Source organism: Sinocyclocheilus rhinocerous, unplaced genomic scaffold (genome assembly GCF_001515625.1).
Source record: "Sinocyclocheilus rhinocerous isolate Xijiao unplaced genomic scaffold, SAMN03320098_v1.1 scaffold1008, whole genome shotgun sequence".
NCBI lineage: Eukaryota > Metazoa > Chordata > Actinopteri > Cypriniformes > Cyprinidae > Sinocyclocheilus > Sinocyclocheilus rhinocerous.
Window position 1 is genome coordinate 292,258 of NW_015632723.1, and position 10,862 is coordinate 303,119.

General features: G+C 36.4%; 1 protein-coding gene and 1 pseudogene across 2 annotated transcripts in view; one reads left to right on the forward strand and one right to left on the reverse strand.

Moving 5' to 3' along the window:
- LOC107742884 (CMP-N-acetylneuraminate-beta-galactosamide-alpha-2,3-sialyltransferase 2-like) overlaps positions 1–7,993 on the reverse strand; it is a 26,390-nt gene extending 18,397 nt beyond the window's left edge. Inside the window, exons 1-2 of one of the 2 annotated variants that reach the window (XM_016555960.1) lie at positions 7,648–7,993; positions 1,193–1,335 (exon numbers count right to left, since the gene is read on the reverse strand). The gene's annotated coding sequence lies outside the window, so the exon portion shown is untranslated. Of the gene's footprint in view, positions 1–1,192; positions 1,336–3,978; positions 4,066–7,647 lie in introns of those variants that run through there. The other variant, XM_016555958.1, reaches the window with a different exon arrangement.
- A 1,926-nt stretch (positions 7,994–9,919) lies between these two features.
- The window catches only part of LOC107742892 (splicing factor 3B subunit 3-like), a 35,448-nt pseudogene continuing 34,505 nt past the window's right edge, over positions 9,920–10,862 (forward strand).

Here is a 10,862-nt window from a genome sequence, read left to right on the forward strand (position 1 = left end):
TGTTCCTCGGGACCCACTGCTCTGCACATTTTGCATGTCTCCCTTATCTGACACACTCATTTGAGTTCATGGAGCTCTTTCCTAATGAGCTGATGATCTGAATCAGGTGTGTAAATTAGGGAGACATGCAAAATCTGCAGAGCTGTGGGTCCCCAGGAACAAGTTTGAAAACCACTGCTCTAATCCATTAAGCCACATTAAGAGTTTTCTGTATAATATTTTTTTCTACGGGAACGCAAAAGATTTGAAAAAAAAATTTTCCTCCCACCCCTTATTTTTTCCACCACCATGTCCCTTTAGGGCAGGGTTCCTCAAATCTTGCCCTGGAGGGCCAATGCGCTGCAGAGTTTAGCTCCAACCCTGATCAAACTCACCTACCTGTGATTTTCTAATGATCCTGAAGACATTTATTAGCTTGCTCAGCTGTGTTTGATTAGGGTTAGAGTTAAACTCTGCAGGAAAGTGGTTCTCGTGGGCCAGATTTGGGGATCCCTGCTTTAGGGGCTCTGAATGAATGTGCCCGAGGTTTTTATGTTTTCGATTTCAATCTTTTAGTTTATGCACAAATACACTAGAACCAAAATGTTGTTGTTTTGATTTGGAAGACTTCCTCAATGAGTGGATGATATGGTGTGTGAATTATTTAACGACGTCTGACTTATTAAAGTAAATTATGTCAGTAATTTACTGCAATTGGTTGAGGTTCGTCTTGCGTGGTTTGAACAAAACTTGTTACTAAAGCTTTATGTAATATATTTTGATTGTGTAAATGTAGCCTATCACAAGAAGACAAAAACATACAGTACTTATGGTTTGTCAATATTAAAGACTGCTGTTGCTGTGGTTACCTAATTACAAATATTCTAGCAAAGTCTAACTACCCCATCCAATATCTCAAAATGACAGTCTTCTCATTTATAAAGCCATCAGCACACAGTTGCTAGACTCACAGCAAACAAATGGCATATGAGATATGTAACCATTGTTATTCTTTTTTGGTCAACACATCTAAACATGACTGCTCTCACAGTTGTGCTTAAAACAATAATACTCATATTCTTGACTCCATACATATACAAACACATGCTTGTACATTCTCTAGGACAAATTCAGATGATGCACTAACACCAAATTCTCTTTTTCTTCCTTCTTTAGCCATACACAGGTATCACGCACAAAAACATCCACTGACCTTAGCTTACTCGTTCTTTCCCTCTCTCTTGTTGTTCCGGTCGCTTTTAGTGGGTCTTGACCAATGTGGCTGCTCAGCAAGGGTGAGCCAAGCACTGTAGAGTGGGTGTCTGAGTTGCCTTGGCAACGAAACCTCACAGCTGGCTGCAATGGAAATGTATTGAAAGAGAAGAGCAGACATTCACATACTGGGTGGGCTTGCATTTTCTCTGACTCGCTGCTGGACAGGTTGCTCTCACATATTATTCAACAGTCGAATGCTCCAATTTTATGCTGTCTGTGATCAGATTGGAAGCAGGGATGGAAAACAATGTCTGTCCAGTGACTCTAGAGTTAATGCACTGACAAAACATGCACTCTCTCCCGCTTGAGGATTAATCTAATCATAAAATAGTAATTTTCAACGGCTTAATCTAATTTCACGTTTAATGGATTAAACCCTTTGATAGCTGGATATATTATTGCTTGTTAGGCCTCTCTTGGGGAAAAAGTATGATTATCGAGTCATTTTTTTTTTTCATTTAAAAAAGTAGACTAAATTTATGATTTTGCTATTTTAATCAACATTTTTTTCCAATGTAATCTGGTGTCAGCTGAAAGTGTTTTCCATGCATATAAGCCTCCGTTCAATGATTCTTAGTTCAGTCGACATTTTGGAACTCTATAACTGCTAGGAATTGCATTTGATTTCTGGGAATGTGGCCTAATAATAAATGAGCCATCATGCTGACCTCTTTTAATGCTGGTGTAAGTCATCAATCATTTATTCTCTCAGAATTTATTTACTCAGTATGCAGATAAATAATCCAAAACTGTGGTCATAACAGTAGTTTGCAGAGTTCACAATACTGAACTTAATTTGAAAATGCCTTGTGAAATGAACATTTTAACCAGTTTTTGCATCACAAAAACATCTCATAACTTTCTCTCACGCTAATCACAAAAAAACTATAACATTTCACTCCATTTGAGCTTCAAGCCTCAAACTAAAATGACAGAAAATGGAATGAGATGCCTGCATCTCTAATCAATTTCAAGTCACAAATTTATTTTATGTACAGCCTTCAGCTTCAGTTGTCTTTATTTCTCATTCTGCCTCTCAGAAAATACTGGCTATCTCATTTTTATTTTATTCTTTTTTGTTTTATCTTATTTTATACCCTCTCAAGGGAAATTTTATTTAGCCTTGTGCACCTAACATGAAAGTAAAACTAAACGTAGGTGCTATTTTGACTCATCCAAACAAGTTTCTGCCTGATTAACTTACGGGCATGGATAAAAAATGTATAATATTTATAAAATTTATAATAATCTAACATAAAAACATTTCATGCCACTTGATTTGACAGACATCAAAATCACTTGCAAACACTTTCTTGTATATCCATACTAATTGGGACACTGTCCTGAAGCACTGGATCAGTTAACAGCATACAGCTAAGAAATCCATACCCATGAATTGTATTTGTGCCCAAAGGCAATGAGTTAACATGCCCCCTTGAGCCACATTCTCCTGGAGCAACTGTTGACCTTTAATCATGCCTTTCTTGACAAACCAGATCCACAGGGGATGCCACCAGTCAGGTCCTCCATGTCCAGCAGAAGCTGGTCTATTATGAACAACCATGATAAGCCACAGACACATCTCTACAATGCTGAAGTAAACAGCCCTTATGGATCTCAAAGGCCTGGGAAATTCAGTAGCTCTCAATCTTAGAATGTAAATCAGAGCAGAAATCATTTTAAAGAAGCAGCAAATACATCATGCAGCACTAGGAGTTCAAAACGGTTATATAGGAGAGACCGGAGAGATCTCTTTATAACAGCAGTGATGGATGGTGCAGTCATGTCTTTTTCTCGCATAATGTCTTACCAGAAATTAGTGTTTGTGTGCCGTAGGAACTCTTAACAGCTGCAGCTGTCCAAGTGTCTGACTCAGCAACCCATCTCTGCTTCAGGCTCTAAATGCCAGTATAAGTATGCATGCGTGTATTAGTTCCAATTCAGGAAAGCTGACTTTGATTTCTGGCACCAGCACCGGTTGAAGCAAGTGACCTATCAATATTGCAAATATTGGCTTCTTGAAAATATGTAATAAAATATTGAGTGAGGTTATGCGTAAAATATGCTCTGATAGAACATGACAAAATCCAAGGAACAAAATCTAATCTTAAATACCTCAACATTTGCTCCTGAGGACAATTTTAGTTTCTTCTAAATATGTTTTTATCTGTTTAAGAAAACTAATTTAAAAGTGATATTTTCTTAATTAGCAAATGTCAAAATATCCATTTTCCATACTGTACATTGTTGTGATGCCTGAATTAATTTGTAGCATTAAAAATATTGTAAAATGGTTTTCACAAATTTGATCTATTTGTACATCTACACTGAAAAAAGTTGCTGCCTTAAATTTAGTACAATCATAGCTGTATAAATTAAATTACATCAAACTGACTTAGAAACATGAGAAGAATATTGTATAACTTATTTAAAAAGTTGGAAATTGCTTAACTTATTTTGATGAGTTAAAGTAATGTAAAAACATATGTTGTCATGACTTACTGATCATACAATTTTTTACAGTGTAATATAATAATTGTAATTAATAATAATTTAGAAATAATTACCACCTTATCTGTATTTGCCATAATTTTAATATGGTGCATCTCTATTTTTTTTTTTTGGCAGTGATTTGAACAATGTAACCTTGCATTACAAGACTTTGAAGTCTTCCTTAAAAGCCCACATGGTCAACCTGACCTCAGTTACCCGCTCTTCACTGACCTTGTCTCCGTTGCACTGGTTTGACACCTCACATCTCCTCGCTGTTTCCCTGTGGAATATTCATGAATTATCCATGAATCTGTGGCTGTACCTCATATCTACTTCTCTATCTACAGTATCTCTTTCTGTTTGGCAAGTACAGAAAAAGATGTTCTTTCAGCCGGCCCTTTTCTAAATCTATACCTCTCCATTCTCTCATTCTTTCTTTTTGTGCCGTCCTCTTTTAGTGATGTTTTTCATCACTTTCTCTGTATGACAAAGTATTTCTTCTCCTGTGCCCAAAAATGTCTCTCTCTCCCTCACTCATCCAGTAGAGATCTTCTCAGGCCACCTAGACTGGGGCCAGATGCCAAGGCCTGTCGCAGAGCCCATCGATCGAGAGGAAAACCATGGGCAACGCTGGCTCCGGAACACCACAGCAGAAGCCCTCATTGCTGGCACAGTTAACCCTTACCTCACCACCACACTGAAATGTTGCTCACACTGTATCCGGATGTCATGAAAGTGTTGCAATGGCAGATTGAAAGGCTGTATGTCTATTATACCTTTCTTAAATATGTCAATTTCCAAAATTACAATAAACCCCAGAGCTACTTTGTTAACATTTAATTTGGATTAACTTACAATTAGTAAATGAGGTAAACTACAGTTGTGTGTGCTTGCTCAGAGTCACACTGCAATAACCTAATCAATCTAATGTGCTTAACCCTCATGTTGTGTTTCAGTAATTTTGAGGAGAGGATTTACTTTTTCCCAAAAATCCTAGTTAATATTATAGCATTGGACTAAAACGCACTGACCTAGGGTATAACAACTTCCCAAAAAACAACAAAAAAAAAACACTTCTGGTCTTCCTGGTCAAAAATGACCAGTCTACAACAAATTGCTTATAAATGTCTTGTTATGTTATATTATTACCAAATATTGGATTCAGTCTTTTTGACTTGTTTTCTTTTCACATTTTTTCGGGTGAGCATTGCCAAAATTATCCACAAATATGATACTTTTTGTACTTTTTTTCTTGTTTTCTTTTAATTAGCAGTTTTTGAGTCAACATTGCCATTTGGTGATAATATAGCATAATGAAAGATTTACAACCAATTTTTAAAAGGCCAGTCATTTTGGACAGGGAACACCAAATTCTCATCCACAAAAGGATTTTCAGCACAGCACAAGGGTTAAACAGTGACAGCTGAGAGTGTCACATTTCCTTCCTCTGAACTCAAAAGATATTGTGGGACTGTTACTGTATGTAAAAAACATTAAATTTTCAGTGATCTGATATGATGAGCATCTAAAAGAAAAGTCTTCCATCTGTTTGGGTTTGGGAGCAGGTCTCTCAGGGAAAGAGAAACCCGGAGAACTCATGCGTGCACCACACACACACACACACACATGTCTGGTCAGCTATCCTTGTGGGGACTCTACATAGGCGTAATGGTTTTTCTACTGTACAGACCGTATATTCTATTGCCCTACACCAACCCTAACCCTAAACCTACCCCTTACAGAAAACTTTGTGCATTTTTAGATTTTCAAAAAACTTCATTCTGTGTGATTTATTAGCTTGTTTACCCGTGGGGACCTCAATTTAGGTCCCCACCGTGACACGAGTCCCCACGAGTCTGTGTGTATTCAGGTTTAAGTCCCCACCAGAATAGAAAAACAGGTACACACACACACAGGAATACAGATCTACAGACAACTCTAGTGTGTTCAGCAGCAGGTGCCCTATTTGTTATTTTCTGTACAATCCATGTGATCTCGAAATTAAGACACAAACATAACAGTAAAATGTTGCAAGTGTTGTAACTGTAAACGCTGACTTGAGCTATTTAGGTTGATAGAAGTGGATTTCAGGTAACCCTGCTGTCACAGCTGAATTAACCAATCTGAATCCCTGATAGAAAAAGGTTTCCCATAGAGTAACCTATTTAAAAGCTCTCATGTGTGACTCTTTGACAGTGTGATCGCTCTGTACGCAGTGTTAACCTAGTTAAGTCAGCAGGACTTTTGCTGGCTCCCGAAATTCCCCAGGTACTACGTTAGCCTAGTTACAGAAGATGATGAACATCTGTCATATAGAACAGTTGCTGAAACAAGACAAGTTTACAGTCTATCTCAATATGCAAAGTTCTTTATCCTCTCTGTTACACCTTAGTGATATTTGAATAGTTCAAACTGTAATTTCAACTTAAAGACATACATGTTTAAGAAACACATCAGGCGATTAAAATGTTCAATGCAATGATTTATTCATTACCGGTATATGGTTTCAGCTCTGAGTCACTGTGCATAATGTTGCAGCAGATATAATAAGAAATAGATGGTCCTCCATTATGCCTTGGGAAATTTACACTGGGTGTCTAACTCCTCATTCTGAACTTTAAAGTAAATCCTACACCAACATTTTTTCTGTGACATTTCTTAAAAAAAATTAAAAAATAAACTAAGAGCCCTATCACCAGAGTCATGCAATTACTCCAAACAGCAACTGTCCTCTCAAATTCTGTCTCTGAAAAAAGACCAATTAGCAAAGGGCAAACTGAATGTCATGACAGAATCAGAAATTAATTAAAAGTGCTGCAGCAGAGGCTGTTTACAGTGAGATATTATGTGATATAGCAGTTGAAGCAACACAAAATTGTCTCAACGTTACAGAAAAAAGAACCACTTAAAGTCTAAAATGCCATAATAATCTCCCCAAATTATTTTTGTTTCATATATAACAGAACAGAATTCAAATACTAGTAATTAAACGTTAAACAGTTAGGACCTATAGTTGAGCATACCTTTGTATTGATTATATGGTATTATAAATATGTAATAGTCAATATTATTAAATAGGTGCAGCTTATTCAATATGGCCATAATTTTTACATATGAAAAATTAAAAAACATATTTCTAGCTTATATCTAGCTTAACAACCACTAATAACCATCAGTTTATCTGTATCTAACCATATAGTTCTTTGATGATAAGGGCATGGAAAATGCTTGTCTGCTAAAATCTATGAAAATCTTTAAAGCACATGGTTTATTAATGCACAAGTGATGTTAAAATTCAAATACAGTCATGTTAAATATGTTAAGATATAGTGATTCTACTTAGGCTGTAAAATGGGAAGGAAATCCTGCACTTTTCCCATAAGCTTCCCTGAGAAAAGGAACATAGGATGGGTTAATAGATCTTTAATACATCTTTGTTGTCTTTCTAGTCAACATACTGCTTATTTGAGTTAACTTTTTTGAGTTTACATCCATATATTTGGAGTTGTGTCTACTTTGAACAAACTGCATAAGGATGAGACAAAGACTTGATTAGGTCACCCAATCTCATCAACCCCAAGAAAATCCTTTACTACCCTTCTTTCTTTCCTGTATCTAAGCAACGCTGGCAGATCGGTAAGGGTGGGTTCAGAGTGGAATGAGACCCTCGCATAAATAAGATGGGTTCGGACACAAAGGGGCAAGCCACGGGTCCCTCTTGAGTGCCTCTATGCATGATGTGGGTCAGGGACCACTCTAGCTACACATTCTGAGACTATCTGCTTTAAAAATAAAAAAGGAGGGGTGAGACATTAATGGACTGAAAACCACATAAGCATTGACCACAACAGGTTATCTCACACATTGGACACAATTTTATGATGCTCATGCGTTCCTTACCTTTCAATGCCTCTTAGGATACACAACACTTCATCATGATGTATCCTTAAAGCTGGGGCATATTTGGAATGTAAAGACACCCACTTCACCTCCTCTCTGGAATGTAAATTTCTGCAGACTGTTGTGGATGTTGCACTAAATGAACAGCATTCAGTTTCCATATGATTATTCACATGAGTTCTCTGTCGGTGGTCGTTTCCAGCGTCCACGTAGTATGCTGATGCAGATGTGCACTAGGATTTTGTCCCGCTGTCCGTTATTTTATCGTCTCTAAGCCCTTGGATAATGTGCAACAATGTAATTCTCACAATGCTGCTTGTAGTCCGTGTGTGGGTTGCCCCCCCCCCCAAACAAGACACCCTCACCCCATATTCGCCAATCGCGTTTACAGTTTACTGGGATATGTAGTTCTTTAAATGATTTATCACTAAACTGCGAACCGTGATTTTGCTTGTTTAATTACTCAAGTGACTAACCCAATACATTTTTTCTTATGCATTTATATACGCAACACCTGACAAGTGGTGTCAGGTGGTGTCAGCTGTTGCGTGCGAGTCCAGCGCCCTTTTGTACTACATTTCCCATGATGCCCTTGGAACAGATGGTATTCACAGCAGACCGCTGTGATTGAGGATGCTCGGAGAGTAACTGTACATCCAAACTGTCCACAACACATAAGTTATATATTTTTTTCTCTATTTATAAATGTATTCAATATATGATTCTCGTCTATTCATATCTGTTGTTAAATATATTCACCGTTTTGAAAAAAAAAAAAAAACTTTTTTTGTACAACCAACAGACACAAATTACTTTATATAATACTGAGATGCGGTATCAAATGTATGTGTAGCTGTCAAGCTGTTATTCTCCATCATGTATGGTTTAAATGTTAAATGAATTTTCAATGTGCATTCCAGACAAGTCTCAGTTGATGAAATACTGCCGCCTTGTGGAAATGGTTCTACATGCTACTTGCACTACAGTTATAGCGCTACTAAAAGTATAAGTGTAAACTTTCGAGCATCAAACACACTTTTTAAATCATTTTATTTGGTCATAAATGACAGATGAAATTAGATAGCATGTGATTAGATCTGTTATCGTTGCCTCTGTTAGACGGAGTTTTTTTTCGGGTGTTTGTTGCTTATACAGCTGTTGTGGGAATAACTTCGTGAATTAGGAACGAATATATATAGCACAGATTCTTACAATAGGGTACTTTATTGGCACTATTGTTTTACATACAGTATTGCCAAAGCATAAATACAAAACAGTATAAAAAAATAAATATCTAAATAAAAATTAAATAAAAATAAGATGACGGCACGTGCCAGTGATAGTAATGAAAATAAAAATACAAATATAAACAAAAATGAACAAACAAATAAAAATACTATTAATTACTAAAAATTACTAATCAAAACAAAATAAACATTCAACTAAAAAAAAACAAAACATTATTCGCCCTTATTACGCCTAAATAATAGTTTTAAAAAAACTGACACTGTAACATTTATTTAAACATGATACTGACACTCTAAAAAGGTAGCTGAGATGTTTAAATTTCTTGCCATTTGTAACCATAAATAGTGGTAGTGATATAAATTTGGTCATCGTTTTAAACTGTAATGGAAAGAATGAAACATTTTTCCACTAACGGTATGTGGTCATTTTCTGGGATTTCCACAACCACGGTGCAAATCTCTCTGTCACACACACACGCGCGCGCAAAAAACGTGTGTGAGAGAGTTATAAGTTCGAGTGCCTTTTTTCAGAAGAAAGTGATACCGTTTTACAAGACGATGCTGCATTTAAAAATAATTATGCGCTCTATAATAAAACCGAGTTCGCCTTTACGAACATTGATCATGGCTTCCAATTTCCACCAAAAATCATAGGTACTGTAGATCATTATGGGACCTCCTTTAGACAGTCTAAAAGATTTCAGAATCGCTCGGCCACTTTGTATAATTTCCCTTTTAATACCTTGTCAATAAACGTTACCATTTTTATTGTATTAACTGTAACTATGTTACTTTGGCAAAAAAAAGGTTACCGTGGTAAATGTATGTTACATTTCAAAATCACACGTTTTTCATCACTCAAACTTAACAGTTAGAATTGAATAAAATAATATTCCATAAAACTGAGGAAATATGAAAAACAGAAATATCGTTTTACAGCACGTTTCTACCAAAAATCTTTTTGAGGTCGATCTTTTCGCTCAGGCATGTAATTGGACAATACCGTTGTGCGCCACAGAACTGGGAGGCCCTCTGTCTTTCCAGCGCCGTTTGTATCAAAATGCGACCAGGCCATGAAAGTTTCTCATCTGATTGAAATCTACAACATCCCGGTTGCTATTTCGGTAACGAATTTTCAGACATTTCGCGAATAACCCATATTTGTTTGTCATACTAAAATTTGTTTTCAGAAATTATAGTTATAACCTTTATGTTGACTATAAAGTTTGTTAGCCGACTGGCTAATGATGAATGGACAACTGACTAACGCTTAAAAATTCAAGCGCCGTTAACAGTAGATTTTGTGTCACATTTAGTAAAATTACAAGAACACTTATTTAGCGTATTGTTTTTTTATCCATGCATGTTGTAAGTCGACGAACGATCAAAAGTGAAACTCTAAAAACTTGTTTTCGCTATGCAGTGTTCATTTTGTCCTGCATAAATTTGGTTTGCCCTAGAGCTACTAATGAAAATACAAAATGTTTATCCTAAACTTTGTGTTTGAAATCCAGCATATTTATTGTTAAACATAAGACCATAATATGGAACGTATTTGTACCTATGCAGTGCTATAAGCGTAATGTTTCTGTGCTAATTAGATAAAATGAACTCTAATGTGTGCCTTATAAGAAGTCGTTTTGCTGTCCTCACCTTTAACATTGATACATATACAGTCTCTGTTGGACTTGCTTGTAGGTGCTAGTTAAGCTCTTTGTCCTGAGCCTGAAGGTCCAGTGACAGCAGCCATGTTTCTCTACAACCTGACTCTGCAGCGAGCAACTGGCATCTCGCATGCCATCCATGGCAACTTCTCAGGTATGTCACAGAACAATAGCACTTTGTCCTGGGTAGTTTTTTAAAAGCAGAGTATTTTACTTATATTTGTCAGGGTATCTGGAAGTGTTAGTGAGAATTAAGCGTGATGTTTAAATCTTAGGTGTTTCTTTTTTTTTTTTTTTTTTTTTA